A 25,116-nucleotide genomic window follows, 5' to 3' on the forward strand; every position below is an offset into this window, starting at 1 on the left:
GGAGCGAAACTGCAAAGTGCTACAGTACAAAGGGATCTGGGGGTCCTGGTGCATGAAACACAGAAGGTTAGTATGCAGGTGCAGCAGGTGATCAGGAAGGCCAATGGAATCTTGGCTTTTATTGCAAGGGGGATGGAATATAAAAACAGGGAAGTCTTGCTTCAGTTATACAGGGTATTGGTGAGGCCACACCTGGAATACTGCGTACAGTTTTGGTTTCCATATTTAAGAAAAGATATACTTGCTCTCGAGGCGGTTCAGAGAAGGTTCACTCGGTTGATTCCGGAGATGAGGGGGTTGACGTATGAGGAAAGGTTGAGTAGGTTGGGACTCTACTCATTGGAGTTCAGAAGAATGAGAGGCGATCTTATCGAAACATATAAGATTGTGAGGGGGCTTGATCGGGTGTATGCGGGGAGGATGTTTCCACTGATGGGTGAGACTAGAACTAGGGGGCATAATCTTAGAATAAGGGGCTGCCCTTTCAAAACTGAGATGAGGAGAAACTTCTTCACTCAGAGGGTAGTAAATCTATGGAATTTGCTTCCTCAGGGAGCTGTGGAAGCTGCGACATTAAATAAATTTAAAACGGAGATAGACAGTTTCCTAGCAGATAAGGGAATTAGGGGTTACGGGGAGAGGGCAGGGAAGTGGACGTGAGTCTAGGTTCGGATCAGCCATGATCCTATTGAATGGCGGAGCAGGCCCGAGGGGCCGTATGGCCTACTCCTGCTCCTACTTCTTATGTTCTTATGTACTTATGACTATATGTAAACAGTCAAAATGTAAGCACCCGAAATCAACTACATGATGTAAGCCACGACTTAAAACAAAAATCTGTATATAAGGCAGGGGATCTTAGCGATCAGGGAGCACTCGTCCCAGGATGAGTGCCTTCATGTCGACTTGTAAAATAAAGTTGCTTTACTGCACGAACCTCCGGACTCCGAGTGATTGATTGGCAATAAGCCGGACATCCACCCTTTATATCAGAGGGTGCGTCTCGGGGAGAAGGAGCTCTCCCGGTTTACCCTTACAACCATCCTGACTTGGAAATATATCGGCCGTTCCCTCATCGTGGCTGGGTCAAAATCCTGGGACTCCCTCCCTAACAGCGCTGCGGGGAGCACCCTCACCGCACGGACTGCAGCGGTTCAAGAAGGAGGCCCACCACCACCTTTTCAAGGGGCGATTAGGAATGGGCAATAAATGCCGGCCTTGACAGCGACGCCCACATCCCAGGAACCAAGAAAAGGAATCTAGGAGCCGTGTTAGTCATAGAGTTTTACAGCACAGAAAGAGGCCCTTCGGCCCATCGTGTCTGCGCCGACCATCAATCCCTGTCCAGTCTAATCCCATTTTCCAGCATTTGGTCCATAGCCTTGTATGCAATGGCAGTTCAAGTGCTCGTCCAAATGCTTCTTGAATGTTGTGAGGGTTCCTGCCTCTACCACCCTTTCAGGCAGTGAGTTCCAGATTCCAACCACCCTCTGGGTGAAAAAGTTCCTCCTCAAATCCCCTCTAAATCTCCTGCCCCTTACCTTGAATCTATGCCCCCTGGTTATTGACCCCCCTACTAAGGGGAAAAGTTCCTCTTTATCTACCCTATCTATGCCCCTCATCATTTTGTACACCTCAATCAGGTCCCCCCCCAGCCTTCTTTGCTCCAAGGAAAACAACCCCAGCCTGTCCAGTCTCTCTTCATAGCTGAGGCGCTCCATCCCAGGTAACATCCTGGTGAATCTTCTCTGCACCCTCTCCAAAGCAATCACATCCTTCCTATAGTGAGGCGACCAGAACTGCACACAGTACTCCAGCTGTGGCCTCACCAGCGTTTTGTACAGCTCCATCATAACCTCCCTGCTCTTATATTCTATGCCTCGGCTAATGAAGGCAAGTATCCCATATGCCTTTTTAACCACCTTATCTACCTGTTCCGCTGCCTTCAGGGATCTATGTACATGTACACCAAGGTCCCTCTGACCCTCTGTACTTCCTAGGGTCCTACCACTCATTGTGTATTCCCTTGCCTTATTTGTCCGTCCAAAATGCATCACCTCGCACTTTTCAGGGTTAAATTCCATTTGCCACTTTTCCGCCCATCTGACCAACCCGTTTATATCGTCCTGTAGCCTGAGGCTTTCCTCCTCGCAATTTACCACCCCACCAATTTTCGTGTCATCTGCGAACTTACTGATCATACCCTTTACATTCTCATCCAAATCATTTATGTAGATCACAAACAGCAAGGGACCCAGCACCGATCCCCGAGGTACCCCACTGGACACAGGCTTCCAGTCACAAAAGCATCCTTCGACCATCACCCTCTGCCTCCTGCCACTCAGCCAGTTTAGGATCCAACGCGCCAAGGCACCCTGGATCCCATGGGCTCTTACCTTCTTGACCAGTCTCCTATGCGGGACTTTGTCAAAAGCCTTACTGAAGTCCATGTAAACCACATCCACAGCATTTCCCTCATCCACCTCCCTAGTCACCCCCTCGAAAAATTCAATCAGATTTGTTAGACATGATTTACCCTTGACAAAGCCATGCTGACTATCCCCGATTAATCCTTGCCTCTCCAAGTGGAGACTAATTTTGTCCCTCAGAATTTTTTCCAATAATTTCCCTACCACAGATGTTAGGCTCACTGGCCTGTAATTCCCTGGTTTATCCCTGCTACCCTTCTTGTATAATGGTACTACGTTAGCTGTTCTCCAGTCCTCTGGTACATCCCCTGTGGCCAGAGAGGTTCTGAAAATTTGTGTCAGAGCCCCTCCAATCTCCTCCTTTGCCTCACACAGCAGCCTGGGATACATCTCGTCCGGGCCTGGGGATTTATCCACTTTTTGGCCTGCTAAAACCGCCAGTACCTCCTCCCTCTCGATGCTAATATGTTCAAGTATGTCACAGTCCCCTTGCCCGATTTCTATGTCTACATCCTCTTCCTCCATAGTGAACACAGATGCAAAAAATTCATTGAAAACCCCGCCTACATCCTCTGGCTCTACACACAGATTGCCACTTTGGTCCCTAATGGGCCCGACCCTTTCCCTGGTCATCCTCTTGCCCTTAATATACTTATAAAACATCTTAGGATTTTCCTTGATTTTGCTCGCCAGTGTTATTTCATGGCCCCTCCTCGCCCTCCTAATTGCTTTTTTAAGTATGCCCCTGCACTTTTTATACTCCTCTAGGGCTTCCTCCGTCTTTAGTCTTTTGTAACTGCCAAAAGCCCCCCTTTTTTTCCTAATGCATTTTTGTATATCCCTTGTCATCCAAGGTTCCCTTTGCTTGTCGGTCCCACCCTTGACCTTTACAGGAACATGTTGGCGTTGTACTCTCTCTATTTCCCTTCTGAAAGTCTCCCACTGCTTTGATGTGGATTTTCCTATAAGTAGCTGCTCCCAGTCCACTTTGGCCAGATCCTGCCTTATCATATTAAAATCGGCCTTCCCCCAATTTAGAACCCTTATTTCCGGGCCGTCTTTGTCCTTTTCCATGACCACCTTAAATCTCACCGAATTATGGTCACTGTCGCCAAAATGCTCTCCTACTGACACTTCCACCACTTGCCCGGCTACATTCCCCAGAATTCGGTCCAGTACCGCCCCCTCTCTTGTAGGACTTTCTACAAGTTGGCTCAAAAAGCTCTCCTGGATGCACTTTAAGAATTCTGCACCCTCTAAGCCTTTCACACTCTGACTATCCCAATTAATATTGGGGAAGTTGAAATCCCCAACTATTATGACCCTATTATTTTCGCACTTCTGAGATTTGCCTACATATCTGTTCCTCGATCTCCCCCTGACTGTTTGGGGGCCTATAGTACACTCCCAGCAAAGTGCTTGCCCCCTTTTTGTTTTTAAGTTCTACCCATATGGCCTCATTAGAGGAACCCGCTAATATATCATCCCTCCTTACAGCAGTAATTGACTCCTTAATTAATATTGCAACACCCCCTCCCCTTTTACACCCCCCTCTGTCTCGCCTGAAGATTCTATACCCCGGAATATTGAGCTGCCAGTCCTGACCCTCCCTCAACCATGTCTCCGTGATAGCAACAATATCGTACTCCCATGTGTTCAACAACAACTTCAGTTCATCCACCTTATTTGCAAGACTCCTTGCATTCAAATAAATGCCTTCCAGCCCTGCCATATTCCCTTTCGCCTTCACATGTTTGCTCTGCCTTCCCAGCTGACTTGTTTTTTCCTCTGTATTTGCCTGTAAATCACCCCCTACTATAGCTCCACTCTGTATCCCATCCCCCTGCCAAGTTAGTTTAAACCCCCCCCCAGCAGTGCTAGCAAACCTCCCCGCAAGGATATCGGTCCCCCTCTGGTTCAGGTGTAAACCGTCCGACTTGTACAAGTCCCACCTTTCCCAGAAGCAGACCCAGTGATCCAGGAAACTAAAGCCCTCCCCCCTGCACCATCCCTTTAGCCACGCATTCATCTGTTCTATCTTCCTATTCCTATACTCACTAGCACGTGGCACCGGGAGTAATCCAGAGATTACAACCTTTGAGGTCCTGCTCTTTAATCTTCTACCTAGCTCCCTAAATTCTTGCTGCAGGACCTCATCCCTCTTTTGACCTATGTCGTCGGTACCAATGTGGACCACGACCTCTGGCTGTTCACCCTCCCCCTCCAGAATGCCCTGCAGCCGCTCAGTGACATCCTTGACCCTGGCACCAGGGAGGCAACAAACCATCCTGGATTCACGTCTACGGCCACAGAAACGCCTATCTGTTCCCCTTACTATAGAATCCCCTACCACTATTGCTCTCCCACTCTTTTTCCTCCCTTCCTGGGCAGCAGGAGCACCCCCAGTGCCAGGAAGTTGGCTGCTGCTGCCTTCCCCTGGTGAGTCATCCCCCTTAACAGTATCCAAAGCGGTATACCTGGTTGAAAGGGGGATGGCCACAGGGGTCCCCTGCACTACCTGCCTGCTTCTATTGCTCCGCCTGGTGGTCACCCATTTCCCTTCTGCCTGCGCAGCCCTACCCTGCGGTGTGACCAACTCACTGTACGAGTAATTCGCGACCCCCTCGGCATCGCGAATGCTCCACAACCCATCCACCCGCAGCTCCAGCGCCCCAAGACGGCCCGTCAGTAGCTGCAGCTGGATGCATTTCTGGCACACGTGTCGGTCAGGGACACTGGCAGCGTCCCTGAATTCCCACATAGGAGCAAGAGGAGCACATCACGGGGCTGGGCTCTCCTGGCATGACCTACCCCTTTAATCAACTTAGTTCAATACCACCAGTAAAGTAAGCCTTACCTGGTCTCTGGAGCCCTTTGTAGGCCCGCTCTGCCGCTGAAGCACCCGCCGAAGCTCTGAGGCCTTGCCTCACCTAACTCCCTGACTCACCCAACTCTCAGCACTCTGTTGAAAGTCACACTCAGCGCAAAACCGCTCTTCCAAGCCTGTTTTTATAGGCCCTGAAACAAAGACTTGCTGAGCTGAGCCCAGCTACATGAGAACCAGGTTAACCAGGTTACTCCAGTTTCCCTTGTTCACTGCCTTCAGCTGCTCTGAGTTGCAGGACTTGTTTATCCCTTTTTAACCCTGCTTAAAGCTGGGAAATTTAGATTTTAAACAGTAAACAGTACACATTCTCTCTCTCGCCCCATTCCCTCTCTCTCTCTCTGTCGCCCCATTCCCTCTCTCTCTATTGCCCCATTCCCTCTCTCTCTCTATTGCCCCATTCACCCTCTCTCTATTGCCCCATTCCCTCTTTATTGCCCCATTCCCCCTCTCTATTGCTCCATTCCCCCTCTCTATTGCCCCATTCTCTCTCTCTCTATTGCCCCAGTCTCTCTCTCTCTATTGCCCCATTCTCTCTCTCTCTCTATTGCCCCATTCATAAGAACATAAGAAATAGGAGCAGGAGTAGGCCAATCGGCCCCTCGAGCCTGCTCCGCCATTCAATAAGATCATGGCTGATCTGATCCTAACTGCCAATCCACTATCACAGAACCATCTCCTGAATCTAACAGAATTAGACACACGAAATAGGAGCAGGATCAGGCTACACGGCCCCTGGGCCCGCTCCGCTACCCACAGGGCCATGTCCGATCCGAACCGAGACTCATGTCCAAATTCCTGCCCGCTCCCCGTAACCCTTAATTCCCTTTACTTCTAGGAAACTGTCTATTTCTGTTTTAAATTTATGTAATGTAGCTTCTACAGCTTTTTGGGGCAGCATATTCCATGGACCTACCACCCTCTGAGTGAAGTAGTTCCTCCTCATCTCAGTTTTGAAAGAGCAGCCCCTTATTCTAAGACTATGCCCCCTAGTTCTAGTTTCACCCACCATCGGGAACATCTTCCCCGCATCCACCCGATCCAACCCCTTCGCAATCTTATATGTTTCAATAAGATCGCCTCTCATTCTTCTGAACTCCAATGAGTAGAGTCCCAATCTACTCAACCTCTCCTCATATGTCCATCCCCTCATCCCCGGGATTAACCGAGTGAACCTTCTTTGTACTGACTCGAGAGCAAGTATGTCCTTTCTTAAGTATGGACACCAAAACTGTACGCAGTATTCCAGGTGCGGTCTCACCAATACCTTGTACAACTGAAGCAATACCTCCCTATTTTTATATTCTATCCCCCTAGCAATGAAAGCCAACATTCCATTGGCCTTCTTAATCACTTGCTGCACCTGCATACTAACCTTTTGAGTTTCGTGCACCAGGACCCCCAGATCCCTTTGTACTTCAGTACTTTCCAGTTTCTTGCCATTAAGATAATAACTTGCTCTACGATTTTTCCTGCCAAAGTGCATAACCTCACACTTTCCAGTATTGTATTCCATCTGCCAAATCTCTGCCCACTTACTTAGCCTGTCTATGTCCCCTTGCAGGTTTTTTATGTCCTCCTCACTCACTACTTTCCCTCCCATCTTAGTATCATCTGCAAACTTTGATATGTTACACTCGGTCCCCTCCTCCAAATCGTTAATATAGATTGTAAAGAGTTGGGGACCCAGCACTGACCCCTGCGGAACACCACTAGTTACTGATTGCCAACCCGAGAATGAACCATTTATCCCAACTCTCTGCCTTCTGTTAGATAGCCAATCCTCTATCCATTCCCCCCTGCTCTCTCTCTCTCTCTATTGCCCCATTCCCCCTCAGTCACCTGTCTGAACTCCAGCCCTGAGGGGAGGGCCATTCGCCCCCCACTCAGCCATCTCTGTGCCAGCCTCACAGCAGCTAGTCCTCCCAGCTCGGCCATTTCCGGACCTCCCAGCGCCGCCCACCTATCCCTGCAGCCCCGGCGGGTCCTCCCAGCTCCCAGCACCCGTCCCGTCAGCACCTGCGCGCCTTCCACCCTCAGCCACCATCCGCAGCCATCCCGGCCCGCACGGCATCCCGACTCCCTAGGAAGGGCGGCATGGCGAAGCAGGGCGGCCGGCGGAGCTGCCCCCACCGATAGTGGCGGCGGATGGCGGCAAAGGCAGACTTTGTACGGCCCGGGCTAAGGTGGAGCCTTCCGCCGCCATCTTGGTGCGGGGCAAAGCCGGCGGGCGGGGCAAGAGACGGCTGACGTCATTTCGGGCCAGCTATTAATTTTTTAATTAAAAATCTCTCCCCTTTATTTAATTCGAGGTACTCCTCAGGCACAGGCCTGCAGATTAATAAATATACACAGAAAACATAAAACTTGCGAAAGGGAGTGCATTACTTGTCCTTGGCAGTTGGGTGTTCCGCCATCTTTGTAAAGGGACCTTTTGAGTGGGGCGCCATCTTTGTAAGGGGGGAACATTCGTCTGATCTGCCAGCTTTGCGAAGGGGCCTTTGCATGGTCCTCCATCTTTGTAAAGGGGCCTTTGCATGGTCCTCCATCTTTGTAAAGGGGCCTTTGCATGGTCCTCCATCTTTGTAAAGGGGCAGCTGGGGTTGGAAGGCCAGAACAACATAAGCAATTAGGAGCAAGAGTTGGCCATTTAATGTTATAGAGTCATCGAGTTATACAGCACAGAAAGAGGCCCTTCGGCCCATCCTGTCCGCGCCGGCCATCAAGCCCCGTCTATTCTAATCCCATTTCCCAGCACTTGGTCCGTAGCCTTGTACGCTGTGGCGTTTCAAGTGCTCGTCTAAATGCTTCTTGAATGTTGTGAGGGTTCCTGCCTCTACCACCCTTTCAGGCAGTGAGTTCCAGATGCCAACCACCCTCTGGGTGAAAAATCTTTCCTCAAATCCCCTCTAAACCTCCTGCCCCTTACCCTGAAACTATGCCCCCTGGTTATTGAAAACTATGCCCCCTGGTTATTGACCCCTCTACTAAAGGGGAAAAGTTCCTATCTACTCTATCTATGCCCCTCATCATTTTGTACACCTCAATCAGGCCCCCCCCTCAGCCTTCTCTGCTCTAAGGAAAACAACCCCAGCCTGTCCAGTCTCTCTTCATAGCTGAAGCGCTTCAACCCAGGTAACATCCTGGTGAATCTCCTCTGCACCCTCTCCAATGCAATCACATCCTTCCTATAGTGTGGCGATCAGAACTGCACACAGTATTCCAGCTGTGGCCTAACTAGCGTTTTGTTCAGCTCCATCATAACCTCCCTGCTCTTATATTCTATGCCTCGGCTAATGAAGGCAAGTATCCCATATGCCTTCTTAACCACCTTCTCCACCTGTCCTGCTGCCTTCAGGGATCTATGTACATGCACACCAAGGTCCCTCTGATCCTCTGTCCTTCCTAGGGTCCTACCATTCATTGTGTATTCCCTTGCCTTGTTAGTCCTCCCAAAATGTACCAACTCACACTTTTCAGGGTTAAATTCCATTTGCCACTGTTCTGCCCATCTGACCGACCCGTCTATATCGTCCTGTAGCCTGAGGCTTCCCTCCTCGCTATTTACAACTCCACCAATTTTCGTGTCATCTGCGAACTAACTGATCATACCTCCTACATTCATATCTAAATCATTAATGTACACTACAAACAGCAAGGGACCCAGCCCCGATCCCTGCGATACACCACTGGACACAGGCTTCCAGTCACAAAAACAACCTTCGACCATCACCCTCTGCCTCCTGCCACTAAGCCAATTTTGAATCCAATGTGCCAAATTGCCCTGGGTCCCATGGGCTCTTACCTTCTTGATCAGTCTCCCATGCGGGACTTTGTCAAAAGCCTTACTGAAGTCCATGTATACCACATCCACACACCATGTCACCCCCTCGAAAAATTCAATCAAATTGGTCAGACATGATTTAATTTAATTTCAGTTAATTAAATAAAATCTGGAATAAAAAGCTACTCTCAGTAACTAATGTCATTTAGGGAAGGAAATCGAGGGGAAAACTCCATTGGTTGGAATCATACCTAGCACAAAGGAAGATGGCTGTGGTGGTTGGAGGTCATTCATCTCAATCACATGACATCACTGCAGGAGTTCCTCAGGGCAGTGTCCGAGGCCCAGCCACCTTCAGCTGTTTCATCAATGACCTTCCCTCCATCATAAGGTCAGAAGTGGGGATGTTCGCTGATGATTGCACACTGTTCAGCACCATTCGAGACTCGTCATATACTGACGCAGTCCGTGTCCATATGCAGCAAGACCTGGACAACATTCAGACTTGGGCTGACAAGTGGCAAGTAACATTCGCACCACACAAGTGCCAGGCAATGACCATCTCCAACAAGCGAGACTCTAACCATCTCCCCTTGACATTCAATGGCATTACCATCGCTGAATCCCCCACTATCAACATCCTGGGGGGTCACCATTGATCAGAAACTTAACTGGACCAGCCACATAAATACTGTGGCTACAAGAGCAGGCCAGAGGCTGGGAATTCTGCGGCGAGTGTCTCACCTCCTGACTCCCCAAAGCCTTTCCACCATCTACAAGGCACAAGTCAGGAGTGTGATGGAATACTCTCCACTTGCCTGGATGAGTGCAGCTCCAACAACACTCAAGAAGCTCGACACCATTCAGGATAAAGCAGCCCGCTTGATTGGCACCCCATCCACCACCTTAAACATTCACTCCCTCCACCGCCGGCGCACTGTGGCTGCAGTGTGCACCACGGATGATACCACGGTGGTAGGCCAGATCACCAACAACGATGAGTCAGCCTACAGGGAGGAGGTCCAGCACCTCGTGAAGTGGTGCGCCGATAACAACCTGGCCCTCAACATCAAGAAAACCAAAGAAATCATTGTGGACTTCAGGAAGTCTAAAGGCGGAAGTCACACCCCCATCCACATCAATGGGGCTGTGGTGGAAAAGGTGGACAGCTTTAAGTTCCTCGGAGTCCACATCACGGAAGACCTCTCCTGGTCCCTCAATACCTCCTGTCTGGTGAAGAAGGCCCAGCAGCGCCTATATTTCCGAAGGAGGCTGAAGGGATGTAACCTGTCACCCCTGATCCTCTCTAACTTTTACCGCTGCACTATAGAGAGCATCCTGACAAACTGTATCACAGTGTGGTATGGCAGCTGTAGCTACTATGACCGGAAAGCCCTGCAGCGGGTAGTCAAAACTGCCCAACGCGTTACCGGCACCCGGCTACCGACCATAGAGCACATCTACCAGAAACGCTGTCTACGGAGGTCACGGTCCATCATCACAGACCCTACCCACCCCAGCCACAGTCTGTTCGCCCTCCTGCCATCTGGGAGACGCTACAGATGCATTCGCACCCGTACGACCAGATTTAGGAACAGCTTCTTTCCCAGGGCTGTCATCCTACTGAACTCCACAAATAAACTCTGAAGCCTGCACATCTGTCAATGCACTTTATTATGGTTATGTTTATGTTAATGTATTACAAGCCAAATGAATGTTGAACGTTTAAATGTCTTAATCTAAATGTACACTCTCGGGAGCCACAAGCCTACATTTCGTTGTACTGCACTTGTGCACTTACAATGACAATGCACTTCAGCAACTCGCCAAGGCTCCTTCAACAGCACCTTCCAAACCCGCGACCTCTGCCACTTAGAAGGACAAGGGCAGCAGACGCATGGGAACGTCACTGTAAGATTCGCGAAATTTTCATTAAATAATCACGTAGGAAAATAGGGTTTAATAAAACAGCTTTATTGACCAAAAGAGAAACCTTTGATGAAAGGGCACACAAAATGGCCGCCAGACCTCGTGACCAGCTTCTGGGACCATTTGAATTTCTGTCACTGCAAGCCAGACAGGCTTGTGGATTGAGGGCATTAAAAGCCCGCGGAAACCAGTTTCGGGAAGCCGAAACTCATGGAACTGAGCATACACATTGATTAGGTTATAAGTACAGGACAGATTTGGGTGGCGGGATGAGACCCATCAAGAAATGGGCGGACAATTGAACGAACGCTTTAACCCATTACACTGTACAAAGAGAAGCCGTTTAACAGCCATCCAAGGCAATCTCCAGACCGATCAATATACAAACCGAGTTCCGGTAACAAAGCAAAGGCATTATCGGCCCAGGAAGGCCAGTTAAGCTATCACCGGCTCCCGTTACAAAGACAAAGCGCCCCTGCAGAGATTTCTGCCTGCCAAAATTATTACAAAGACAGGACTATGATTTGGCGGGAGATAAGAATGCTCCAAAAAAAGTATAACTGTGGATTGAGTAAAGTCCATCGGTACTTCTTCGGTTCGGAACGTGTTCGGTTCGTGGTTCGGTAAACGGTGTCCAGCGGGGTGTTCAGCCTTGTGTTCCGCGACTTTGGGAGGCTCGGCCCGGCAAGGCCCGGCCACGACGGGAAGACGACGAGGGAGGGAGGCCCGGGTACTTTTGCCGGAAGATCGTCGACGACCCAGGCCGGAGAAGAAGACACTCAGGTCCCGGAGGGTGCATCCAGTTCTTCAACATCGCATCGGTAACGGACCCATCCGTGGCGAGCGCTCACCGAGGCTGTACCGGCTGCCTCCATCGCAGGAGGAAAACAAGCTGCGCCAGAAGCTTCCAAACCCACGTGACGACGGAAAGCTGTGTCGAAAGGCTGCAAAGCCTTTTTCGCAATTCTTAAAGTGGTGAGCATGATCCCGGGTCCCTCAAATCGAAACTTAGTTAGGTTTAGGGGAGGGGGTTAAGGGTAGTTGTAATGTGTTACCCCTTTTACGATGTGCCGTGTGTTCCCCATTTCTATAGAGTTAAGTTTATAGATGTGTGCATGCTTGTAGTTGCTTTAATCTGTGCATATGACATGTATTTTGCAATGCTGCAAACTGCTCAATAAAGGCATCCATTTCGTGCTATTCGACCTGGTCTGTTGAGTTTTTCTCTGCACTACAGTTCCCTGCAGCTAACTCCAAGGTCTAGAACCGTAGGGGCGAGTGGGTCGAATCACTCACGGGTAATTATTGCAAGAAGCCTGGCAGGAGACCAGAGCAAGCAAGAGAAACCCCCTACACATCACCACCTACAAGTTCCCCTCCAAGCCACACACCATCCTGACTTGGACCTGTATCGCCGCTCCTTCACTGTCGCTGGGCCAAAATCCTGGAACCCCCTTCCTAACAGCATTGTGGGTGTACCTACACCATACGGACTGCAGCGGTTCAAGAAGGTGGCTCACTACTATCTTCTCAAGGGCAGTTAGGGATGGGCACTGAATGCGGGCCTTGCCAGCGATGACCACAACCCGTGAGTGATTAATTTAAAAAAATAAGATGTTGGCTGATCTTCTACCTCATCTCCACTCTCCTGCACTATCCCCATATAAGAACATAACATAAGAACATAAGAAATAGGAGCAGGAGTAGGCCAATCGGCCCCTCGAGCCTGCTCCGCCATTCAATAAGATCATGGCTGATCTGATCCTAACCGCCAATCCACTATCACAGAACCATCTCCTGAATCTAACAGAATTAGACACACGAAACAGGAGCAGGATCAGGCTACACGGCCCCTGGGCCCGCTCCGCTACCCACAGGGCCATGTCCGATCCGAACCTAGACTCATGTCCAAATTCCTGCCCGCTCCCCGTAACTCTTAATTCCCTTTACTTCTAGGAAACTGTCTATTTCTGTTTTAAATTTATGTAATGATGTAGCTTCTACAGCTTTTTGGGGCAGCATATTCCATGGACCTACCGCCCTCTGAGTGAAGTAGTTCCTCCTCATCTCAGTTTTGAAAGAGCAGCCCCTTATTCTAAGACTATGCCCCCTAGTTCTAGTTTCACCCATCATCGGGAACATCCTCCCTGCATCCACCCGATCCAACCCCTTCACAATCTTATATGTTTCAATAAGATCGCCTCTCATTCTTCTGAACTCCAATGAGTAGAGTCCCAATCTACTCAACCTCTCCTCATATGTTCATCCCCTCATCCCCGGGATTAACCGAGTGAACCTTCTTTGTACTGACTCGAGAGCAAGTATGTCCTTTCTTAAGTATGGACACCAAAACTGTACGCAGTATTCCAGGTGCGGTCTCACCAATACCTTGTACAACTGAAGCAATACCTCCCTATTTTTATATTCTATCCCCCTAGCAATGAAAGCCAACATTCCATTGACCTTCTTAATCACTTGCTGCACCTGCATACTAACCTTTTGAGTTTTGTACACCAGGACCCCCAGATCCCTTTGTACTTCAGTACTTTCCAGTTTCTTGCCATTAAGATAATAACTTGCTCTACGATTTTTCCTGCCAAAGTGCATAACCTCACACTTTCCAGTATTGTATTCCATCTGTCAAATCTCTGCCCACTTACTTAGCCTGTCTATGTCCCCTTGCAGGTTTTTTATGTCCTCCTCACTCACTACTTTCTGAACGGCAATAGATTGGGAGAAGGGGAAGTGCAACGAGACCTGGGTGTCCTTGTGCACCAGTCGCTGAAGGTAAGCATGCAGGTGCAGCAGGCGGTTCAGAAGGCAAATGGTATGTTGGCCTTCGTAGCGAGAGGATTCGAGTACAGGAACAAGGATGTTTTGCTGCAGTTGTACAGGGCCTTGGTGAGACCGCACCTTGAGTATTGTGTGCAGTTTTGGTCGCCTTATCTGAGGAAGGACGTTCTTGCCATGGATGGAGTGCAGCGAAGGTTCACCAGGCTGATACCTGGGATGGCAGGAATGACGTACGAGGAGAGATTGGGTCGATTGGGCTTGTACTCACGGGAGTTTAGAAGAATGAGAGGGAATCTCATCAAAACCTATAAAATTCTGTCAGGCCTGGACAGACTAGATGCAGGAAGGATGTTCCCGATGGTCGAGGAGTCCAGAACCAGGGGTCACAGTCTAATGATAAGGGGTAAGCCATTTAGGACTGAGATGAGGAGGAATTTCTTCACCCAGAGAGTGGTGAACCTGTGGAATTCTCTACCACAGAAGGCAGTGGAGGCCAATTCATTAAATATATTCAAGAAGGAGTTGGATATATTTCTTAAGGCTAAAGGGATCAAGGGATACGGGGAGAAAGCAGGGACAGGGTACTGAATTTGGATGATCAGCCAGGATCTCATTGAATGGCGGAGCAGGCTCGAGAGGCCGAATGGCCTACTCCTGCTCCTATCTTCTCTGTTTTCTTTGCCCTCTGGGGCAGAGAATTCCAAAGATTCACCACCCTCTGAGTGAAGAAATTCCTCCTCATCTCAGTCCTAAATGGCCGACCCCTTGTTCTGAGACTGTGACCCCTGGTTCTGGACTCCCCAGCCAAGGGGGAAACAGCCTCTCAAGCCCTGTAAGAATTTTGTATGTTTCAATGAGATCACCTCTCAGTCTTCTAAACTCTAGAGAATATAGGCCTAGTCTACTCAACCTCTCCTCATAGGACATAGAATTTTTCGAGGGGGTGACTAGGGGGGTGGATGAGGGAAATGCTGTGGATGTGGTTTACATGGACTTCAGTAAAGCTTTTGACAAAGTCCCGCATAGGAGACTGGTCAAGAAGGTAAGAGCCCATGGGATCCAGGGTGCCCTTGGTGCGTTGGATCCTAAACTGGCTGAGTGGCAGGAGGCAGAGGGTGATGGTCGAAGGTTGCTTTTGTGACTGGAAGCCTGTGTCCAGTGGGGTACCTCAGGGATCGGTGCTGTGTCCCTTGTTGTTTGTGATCGACGTAAATGATTTGGATGAGAATGTAAAAGGTATGATCAGTAAGTTCGCAGATGACACGAAAATTGGTGGGGTGGTAAATTGCGAGGAGGAAAGCCTCAGGCTACAGGACGATATAAACGGGTTGGTCAGATGGGCGGAAAAGTGGCAAATGGAATTTAACCCTGAAAAGTGCGAGGTGATGCATTTTGGACGGACAAATAAGGCAAGGGAATACACAATGAGTGGTAGGACCCTAGGAAGTACAGAGGGTCAGAGGGACCTTGGTGTACATGTACATAGATCCCTGAAGGCAGCGGAGCAGGTAGATAAGGTGGTTAAAAAGGCATATGGGATACTTGCCTTCATTAGCCGAGGCATAGAATATAAGAGCAGGGAAGTTATGATGGAGCTGTACAAAACGCTGGTGAGGCCACAGCTGGAGTACTGTGTGCAGTTCTGGTCGCCTCACTATAGGAAGGATGTGATTGCTTTGGAGAGGGTGCAGAGAAGATTCACCAGGATGTTACCTGGGATGGAGCGCCTCAGCTATGAAGAGAGGCTGGACAGGCTGGAGTTGTTTTCCTTGGAGCAGAGAAGGCTGAGGGGGGACCTGATTGAGGTGTACAAAATAATGAGGGGCATAGATAGGGTAGATAAAGAGGAACTTTTCCCCTTAGTAGGGGGGTCAATAACAAGGGGGCATAGATTCAGGGTAAGGGGCAGGAGGTTTAGAGGGGATTTGAGGAGGAACTTTTTCACCCAGAGGGTGGTTGGAATCTGGAACTCAATGCCTGAAAGGGTGGTGGAGGCAGGAACCCTCACAACATTCAAGAAGCATTTGGATGAGCACTTGAAATGCCATTGCATACAAGGCTATGGACCAAATGCTGGAAAATGGGATTAGACTGGACAGGGATGGATGGGCGGCGCAGACACGATGGGCCGAAGGGCCTCTTTCTGTGCTGTAAAACTCTATGACTCTATGACTCTATGACAGTCCCCCCATCCCAGGAATCAGTCTGGTGAACCTTCGTTACACTCCCTCTATAGCAAGTATATCCTTCCTTAGGTAAGGAGTCCAAAACTGTCCACAATACTCCAGGTGTGGTCTCACCAAGGCCCTATATAATTGCAGTAAGACATCTTGGGGGAGAAATTGGGTGAGCAGCGCCACTTGTTAGCGCCTAAAGAGGCAGGCAGTGGCTGTAGCGCCACTGGCTGCGCCTCCCGCGACATTGAGTTGGGGCGATAACGGTGGCGTTAGCCTTTTGCGCTGCGCCGCCACCGATGACGTCATCGGTGTGCGCAGCGCCCCGTTCGCGATATTTGGTCGCGAACGCCGCAGTTGCCCGGTTCACGGGGCCTTGCTGTGCCGGCAGCGACGCAAGCTAAGGTGGAGGTGCGGGGGGCGGCCGCCTGCCAGCACCTCCGTCCCCGGCCTCCGAACCAACCCCCCCCCGCGGCATTGCCAGCTGTTTCCCGAGAGCCCGGCACTTCTCCTTGGTGACGGTCTCGTTTGCCGGCACTCGCGAGCGGGGATCGCGCTGTTAGAAACATACATAGAAGATAGGAGCAGGAGTAGGCCATTCGGCCCTTCGAGCCTGCTCCGCCATTCAACGGGATCATGGCTGATCATCCAAACCCTAGCACCCGGTCCCTACACCGACAGCCATCCCACCCAAGCCCTATCCCCGTAACCCCATGTATTTAATCCCCCCTAACACTAAGGGTCAATTTTTATCATGACCAATCATCCTAACCCGCACATCTTTGGACTGTGGGAGGAAACCGGAGCACCCGGAGGAAACCCACGCAAACACGGGGAGAATGTGCAAACTCCACACAGACAGTCACCCGAGGCCGGATTTGAACCCGGGTCCCTGGCGCTGTGAGGCAACAGTGCTAACCACTATGCCACCGTGCCGCCCCCTTAACAGCGGGAGGAAGGCGTGCAGTACCGCAGCGTGCCATGCCGCAGCGGGTGGCGCTGCGGCACGCTGCTCTGCGATATTCAGTTTCAGCGCCCGAAGAGGGACGCGGAGCGCCTCGAGCCTCGCCCCATCTCCCTCGAGGGGCAATGAAACGGAATATCTGACGATCGCTGAAGCCTCGAACGCTGCGCTAAATCCTGCGCTCAGGCGACTTTTGCGCCCCAACCCAATTTCTAGGCCCTTTACTCTTATACTCAAATCCTCCTGTAATAAAGGCCAACATACCATTTGCTTTCCTAACTGCTTGCTGTACCTGCAGGTTAACTTTCAGTGATTGGTGTACAAGGACACCCAGGTTCCTCTGAACAACAACATTTCCCAATCTCTCACCATTTAAAAAATACTCTGCTTTTCAATTTTTCCTGACCAAAGTGGATAACTTCACATTTCTCCACATTATATTCCATTTGCCACCTTCTTGCCCACTCACTGAGCCTGTCTATACCCCCCTTGAAGCCTCCTTGCATCCTCCTCACAACATACATCCCCATCTTTGCAAGGCAGCTTACATTGGATCACATACATCGGATTTACGGCCCAGAAACAGGCCATTCGGCCCAACTAGACCACGCCGGCATTTATGCTCCACTCGAGCCTCCTCCCGTCTTTCCTCATCTAACTCTATCAGCGTAACCCTCTATTCCCGTCTCCCTCATGTGCTTGTCCAGCCTCCCCTTAAATCCATCTATACTATTTGCTTCAACCACTCCCTGTGGTAGCGAGTTCCACATTCTCACCACTCTCTGGGTAAAGACGTTTCTCCTGAATTCCCTATTGGATTGCGCAGTGACGATCTTATATTGATGGCCTCTAGTTATGCTCCTCCCCACAAGTGGAAACAATCTCTCTGTATTAACCTTCTCTGCTCTAAGGAGAACAACCCCACGTAACTGAAGTCCCTCATCCCCGGCACCATTCTGATCAATCTCCCCTTAACCTTCTCTGCTCTAAGGAGAACAATCCCAGCTTCTCCAGTCTCTCCACGTAACTGAAGTCCCTCATCCCCGGTACCATTCTGGTCAATCTCCCCTTAACCTTCTCTGCTCCAAGGAGAACAACCCCAGCTTCTCCAGTCTCTCCACGTAACTGAAGTCCCTCATCCCTGGTACCATTCTGGTCAATCTCCCCCTTAACCTTCTCTGCTCTAAGGAGAACAACCCCAGCTTCTCCAGTCTCTCCACGTAACTGAAGTCCCTCATCCCTGGTACAATTCTGGTCAATCTCCCCCTTAACCTTCTCTGCTCTAAGGAGAACAACCCCAGCTTCTCCAGTCTCTCCATGTAACTGAAGTCCCTCATCCCTGGTACCATTCTGGTCAATCTCCCCCTCAACCTTCTCTGCTCTAAGGAGAACAACCCCAGCTTCTCCAGTCTCTCCGCGTCACTGAAGTCCCTCATCGCCGGTACCATTCTGGTCAATCTCCTCTTAACCTTCTCTGCTCTAAGGAGAACAACCGTGTTGACCTTTTGGGACAACCACTTGAAAGCGGAGGAGCCACGAGGTGAAAAAGGAATGACTTACATCGAGCCTACGGCACAGAAAAAGCCAATTCAGCCCAACAAGTCCATCCTGATGTTCCTGCTCCACACGAGCCTCCTCCCACCCCTCTTCATCTCACCCCATCACCATATCCTTCTATTCCTTTCTCCCTCGTGTGTTTATCCAGCCTCCCCTTAAATGCATCTCTGTTATTCGCCTCAACCACTCCCTGTGGTAGCGAGTTCCCCATTCTCACAACTATCTGGGTAAAGAGGTTTCTCCTGAATTCCCAATTGGATTTATTGGTGACTATCTTATATTGATGGCCCCTAGTTCTGGTCTCGCCCTCAAATGGGGGATTATTGCTTAAGATAAAAAATCACGGGATTGGGGGTAATATTCTGGCATGGATAGAGGATTGGTTATCTAACAGAAGGCAGAGAGTTGGGATAAATGGTTCATTCTCAGACTGGCAATCAGTAACTAGTGGTGTTCCGCAGGGGTCAGTGCTGGGTCCCCAACTCTTTACAATCTATATTAACGATTTGGAGGAGGGGACCGAGTGTAACATATCAAAGTTTGCAGATGATACTAAGATGGGAGGGAAAGTAGTGAGTGAGGAGGACATAAAAAACCTGCAAGGGGACATAGACAGGCTAAGTAAGTGGGCAGAGATTTGGCAGATGGAATACAATACTGGAAAGTGTGAGGTTATGCACTTTGGCAGGAAAAATCGTAGAGCAAGTTATTATCTTAATGGCAAGAAACTGGAAAGTACTGAAGTACAAAGGGATCTGGGGGTCCTGGTGCACGAAACTCAAAAGGTTAGTATGCAGGTGCAGCAAGTGATTAAGAAGGCCAATGGAATGTTGGCTTTCATTGCTAGGGGGATAGAATGTAAAAATAGGGAGGTATTGCTTCAGTTGTACAAGGTATTGGTGAGACCGCACCTGGAATACTGCGTACAGTTTTGGTGTCCATACTTAAGAAAGGACATACTTGCTCTCGAGTCAGTACAAAGAAGGTTCACTCGGTTAATCCCGGGGATGAGGGGATGGACATATGAGGAGAGGTTGAGTAGATTGGGACTCTACTCATTGGAGTTCAGAAGAATGAGAGGCGATCTTATTGAAACATATAAGATTGTGAAGGGGTTGGATCGGGTGGAAGCGGGGAAGATGTTCCCGATGATGGGTGAAACTAGAACTAGGGGGCATAGTCTTAGAATAAGGGGCTGCTCTTTCAAAACTGAGATGAGGAGGAACTACTTCACTCAGAGGGTGGTAGGTCCATGGAATATGCTGCCCCAAAAAGCTGTAGAAGCTACATCATTACATAAATTTAAAACAGAAATAGACAGTTTCCTAGAAGTAAAGGGAATTAAGGGTTACGGGGAGCGGGCAGGAATTTGGACATGAGTCTAGTTTCGGATCGGTCATGGCCCTGTGGGTAGCGGAGCGGGCCCAGGGGCCGTGTAGCCTGATCCTGCTCCTATTTCGTGTGTCTAATTCTGTTAGATTCAGGAGATGTTTCTGTGACAGTGGATTGGCGGTTAGGATCAGATCAGCCATGATCTTATTGAATGGCGGAGCAGGCTCGAGGGGCCGATTGGCCTACTCCTGCTCCTATTTCTTATGTTCTTATGTTCTAAGTGGAAACATCTTCTCTACGTCTACCCTATCGAACCCTTTCATAATCTTAAAGACCTCTATCAGGTCACCCCTCGGCCTTCTCTCTTCTAGAGAAAAGAGCCCCAGCCTGTTCATCCTTTCCTGATAGGTATAACCTCCCAGTTCTGGTATCTTCCCAGTAAATCTTTTTTGCCACTTTTCCAGTGCCTCTTTTTGTAAAATGGGGTATATTCAAGGCAGAGATTGATAGATTTTTGGATATTAAGGGAATCAAGGGATATGGGGGATAGTGCAGGAAGGTGGAGATGAGGTAGAAGATCAGCCATGATCTTATTGAATGGTGGAGCAGGCTCAAGGAACTGAATGGCCTACTCCTGCTCCTAATTCTTATTTGCTTTCTGGTATAGGGCAATCAGAACTGTGCACGGTGCTGCAAGTGTGGTCTAACCAAGGGATATGGAGACCAGAACTGTGCACAGTGCTGCAAGTGTGGTCTAACCAAGGTACATGGAGACCAGAACTGTGCACAGAGCTCCAAGTGTGGTCTAACCAAGGTACATGGAGACCAGAACTGTGCACAGTGCTGCAAGTGTGGTCTAACCAAGGTACATGGAGACCAGAACTGTGCACAGTGCTCCAAGTGTGGTCTAACCAAGGTATATGGAGACCAGAACAATGCACAGTGCTCCAAGTGAGGTCTAACCAAGGTATATGGAGACCAGAACTGTGCACAGTGCTCCAAGTGTGGTCTAACCAAGGTATATAGAGACCAGAACTGTGCACAGTGCTCCAAGTGTGGTCTAACCAAGGTATATAGAGACCAGAACTGTGCACAGTGCTCCAAGTGTGGTCTAACCAAGGTATATGGAGACCAGAACTGTGCATAGTGCTCCAAGTGTGGTCTAACCAAGGTATATAGAGACCAGAACTGTGCACAGTGCTCCAAGTGTGGTCTAACCAAGGTGTATGGAGACCAGAACTGTGCACAGTGCTCCAAGTGCGGTCTAACCAAGGTATTTCGAGACCAGAACTGTGCACAGTGCTCCAAGTGTGGTCTAACCAAGGTATATGGAGACCAGAACTGTGCACAGTGCTCCAAGTGTGGTCTAACCAAGGTATATGGAGACCAGAACTGTGCACAGTGCTCCAAGTGCGGTCTAACCAAGGTATATGGAGACCAGAACGGTGCACAATTCTCCAAATGTGGTCTAACCTTGGTATATGGAGACCGGAACTGTGCACAATGCTCCACGTGCGGTCTAGCCAAGGTATATAGAGACTGAAACGGTGCACAGTGCTCCAGGTGTGGTCTAACCAAGGTATATAGAGACCGAAACGGTGCACAGTGCTCCAAGTGTGGTCTAACCAAGGTATATAGAGACCGGAACGGTGCACAATGTGCCAAGTGTGGTCTAACAAAGGTATACAGAGACCAGAACTATGCACAGTGCTCCAAGTGTGGTCTAACCAAGGTATATAGAGACCAGAACTGTGCACAGCGCTCCAAGTGTGGTCTAACCAAGGTATACAGAGACCAGAACTGTGCACTGTGCTCCAAGTGTGGTCTAACCAAGGTACATGGAGACCAGAACTATGCACAGTGCTCCAAGTGTGGTCTAACCAAGGTATACAGAGACCAGAACTGTGCACAGTGCTCCAAGTGTGGTCTAACCAAGGTATTTGGAGACCAGAACTGTGCACAGTGCTCCAAGTGTGGTCTAACCAAGGTATATGGAGACCAGAACTGTGCACAGTGCTCCAAGTGTGGTCTACCAAGGTGTATGGAGACCAGAACCGTGCACATTGCTCCAAGTGTGGTCTAACCAAGGTATATGGAGACCAGAACTGTGCACAGTGCTCCAAGTGTGGTCTAACCAAGGTATATGGTGACCAGAACTGTGCACAGTGCTCCAAGTGTGGTCTAACCAAGGTATATGGAGACCGGAACTGTGCACAGTGCTCCAAGTGTGGTCTAACCAAGGTCAGAGCGATCATAACATGATCGATTTCTCACTCGAAATGGAGAGCGAAGAAATTGACTCAGAGACTAAGGTCCTGAATTTAAACAAGGGGAATTATGATGCCATGAGACGGGAACTGAGTAGGTCTGATTGGACAACGTTCCTGGGAGGACTGGAGGTAGATAAACAATGGCAAACATTTAAAGATAGAATGACAAAATTGCAAAAATTGTTTATACCAATCTGGCATAAAAGGAAATCTAAAAAGGTGACTCAACCGTGGATAACAGGGGAAATTAGAGACAGCATAAAATCCAAAGATAGGGCGTATAAAATAGCCAAAAAAAGCGCCAGAGCGGAAGATTGGGAACAGTTTAAGATAGAGCAAAGGAGGGCAAAGGGCATAATCAAGAGGGGCAAAATAGCTTACGAAAACAAGCTGGCGGAAAATATAAAAACTAACTCCAAAAGCTTTTATAAGTATATCAAAAGGAAAAGACTGGTGAAAACCAAAGTTGGTCCATTGCAGTCAGATACGGGGGAATATATAATGGGAAATAAGGAAATGGCAGATCAACTAAATGCATACTTTGGGTCAGTCTTTACGAAGGAAGACACAAAAAACCTCCCTGGGATATCGGGAAAAATAGGGACATTGGCAAAGGAGGAACTGACGCAAATCAATATCTCTAAGGATATGGTGTTAAGGAAGCTAAAGGGATTGAAGGTGGACAAATCCCCAGGGCCTGATAACATGCATCCTAGGGTACTGAAGGAGGTGGCCCTAGAGATAGCGGATGCACTAAGGATGATTTTTCAGAATTCATTAGACTCGGGAACAGTGCCGATGGATTGGAGGGTAGCTAACGTTACCCCACTATTCAAAAAGGGGGGTAGGGAAAAAGCAGGTAATTACAGACCTGTAAGCCTTACATCAGTTGTGGGCAAAATGCTGGAGTCCATCATTAAGGATGAAATAGCGGAGCACTTAGCAAATGGGGACAGGATAGGACAGAGTCAACATGGATTTACAAAGGGTAAATCGTGCTTGACTAATCTATTGGAATTTTTTGAGGGAGTAACTGGTAGAATAGATGGGGGAGAGCCAGTAGATGTGGTGTACCTGGACTTCCAAAAGGCCTTCGATAAGGTCCCACATAAAAGATTAGCATGGAAAATTGAGGCTCATGGGATAAAGGGGAAAGTTTTGGCGTGGATAGGGAACTGGCTGTCAGATAGAAAACAGAGAGTTGGAATAAACGGCTCATTTTCTGAATGGCAGGCAGTAACAAGTGGGGTACCACAGGGATCTGTCCTGGGCCCCCAGCTGTTCACAATTTACATTAATGACCTGGATCAGGGAGTCGGATGCAGCATTTCCAAATTTGCAGACGACACTAAACTAGGAGGGGGGGTGGGCTCAGAGGAAGAGACCAGGAAGCTCCAGAGCGATTTGGACAGACTGGGCGATTGGGCGGATAAATGGCAGATGCACTATAATGTGGACAAGTGCGAAGTTATCCACCTTGGGTGCAGGAACGGGAGGGCAAATTATTATTTAAATGGCAATAGATTGGGAGAGGGGGAAGTACAGAGAGACCTGGGTGTTCTTGTACACCAGTCACTGAAGGCGAGCATGCAGGTGCAACAGGCGGTCAAGAAGGCAAACGGTATGCTGGCCTTCATAGCAAAAGGGTTAGAATACAGGAACAGGGATACCTTGCTGCAGCTGTACAGGGCACTGGTGAGACCACACCTCGAGTACTGTGTACAGTTTTGGTCGCCTCATCTGAGGAAGGATGTTCTTGCCATGGAGGGGGTGCAGCGGCGATTCACCAGGCTGATACCAGGAATGGCGGGAATGACCTATGAGGAGAGACTATGTAGTTTAGGGATGTACACACTGGAGTTTAGAAGATTGAGAGGGGACCTCATAGAAGTGTATAAAATTCTGACAGGTCTAGACAGACTGGATGCAGAAGGAATGTTTCCCTTGGCGGGTGAGAACAGAACTAGAGGACATAATTTAAGGATAAGGGCTAAACCATTTAGGACAGAGATGAGGGGGAATTTCTTCACTCAGAGAGTGGTGAACCTGTGGAACTCATTGCCACAGAGGGCAGTGTATGCCAGCTCATTAAATATATTTAAGAGGGAATTAGATATATTTCTACGGGCAAAAGGGGTTAAGGGTTACGGAGAGAAGGCGGGGACGGGATACTGAATTAAAGGATCAGCCATGATCTCATTAAATGGCGGAGCAGGCACGAAGGGCCGAATGGCCTACTCCTGCTCCTATCTTCTATGTATCTATGTATCTATGTATGGAGACCAGAACTGTGCACGGTGCTCCAAGTGTGGTCTAACCAAGGTGCATGGAGACCAGAACTGTGCACAGTGCTCCAAGTGTGGTCTAACCAAGGTATATGGAGACCAGAACTGTGCACAGTGCTCCAAGTGTGGTCTAACCAAGGTGTATGGAGACCAGAACTGTGCAGAGTGCTCCAAGTGTGGTCTAACCTTGGTATATGGAGACCAGAACTGTGCACAGTGCTCCACGTACGGTCTAGCCAAGGTATATAGAGACTGAAACGGTGCACAGTGCTCCAAGTGTGGTCTAACCAAGGTATATGGAGACCAGAACTGTGCACAGTGCTCCAAGTGTGGTCTAACCAAGGTATACAGAGACCAGAACTATGCACAATGCTCCAAGTGTGGTCTAACCAAGGCATATGGAGACCAGAACTGCGCACAGTGCTCCAAGTGTGGTCTAGCACAGGTATATGGAGACCAGAACTGTGCACAGTGCTCCAGGTGTGGTCTAACCAAGGTATATAGAGACCGGAACGGTGCACAATGTGCCAAGTGTGGTCTAACCAAGGTATAAGGAGACCAAAGCTGTGCACAGTACTCCAAGTGTGGTCTAACCAAGGGATATGGAAATGGTACACACTGCAGCCACGGTGCGCCGGTGGTGGAGGGAGTGAATGTTTAAGGTGGTGGATGGGGTTGCCAGTCACGCGGGCTGCTTTGTCCTGGATGGTGTCGA

Source organism: Somniosus microcephalus, unplaced genomic scaffold (assembly GCF_052327205.1).
Source record: "Somniosus microcephalus isolate GS21.2 unplaced genomic scaffold, FLI_Smic_1.0 unresolved_chr6, whole genome shotgun sequence".
Classification (NCBI taxonomy): domain Eukaryota; kingdom Metazoa; phylum Chordata; class Chondrichthyes; order Squaliformes; family Somniosidae; genus Somniosus; species Somniosus microcephalus.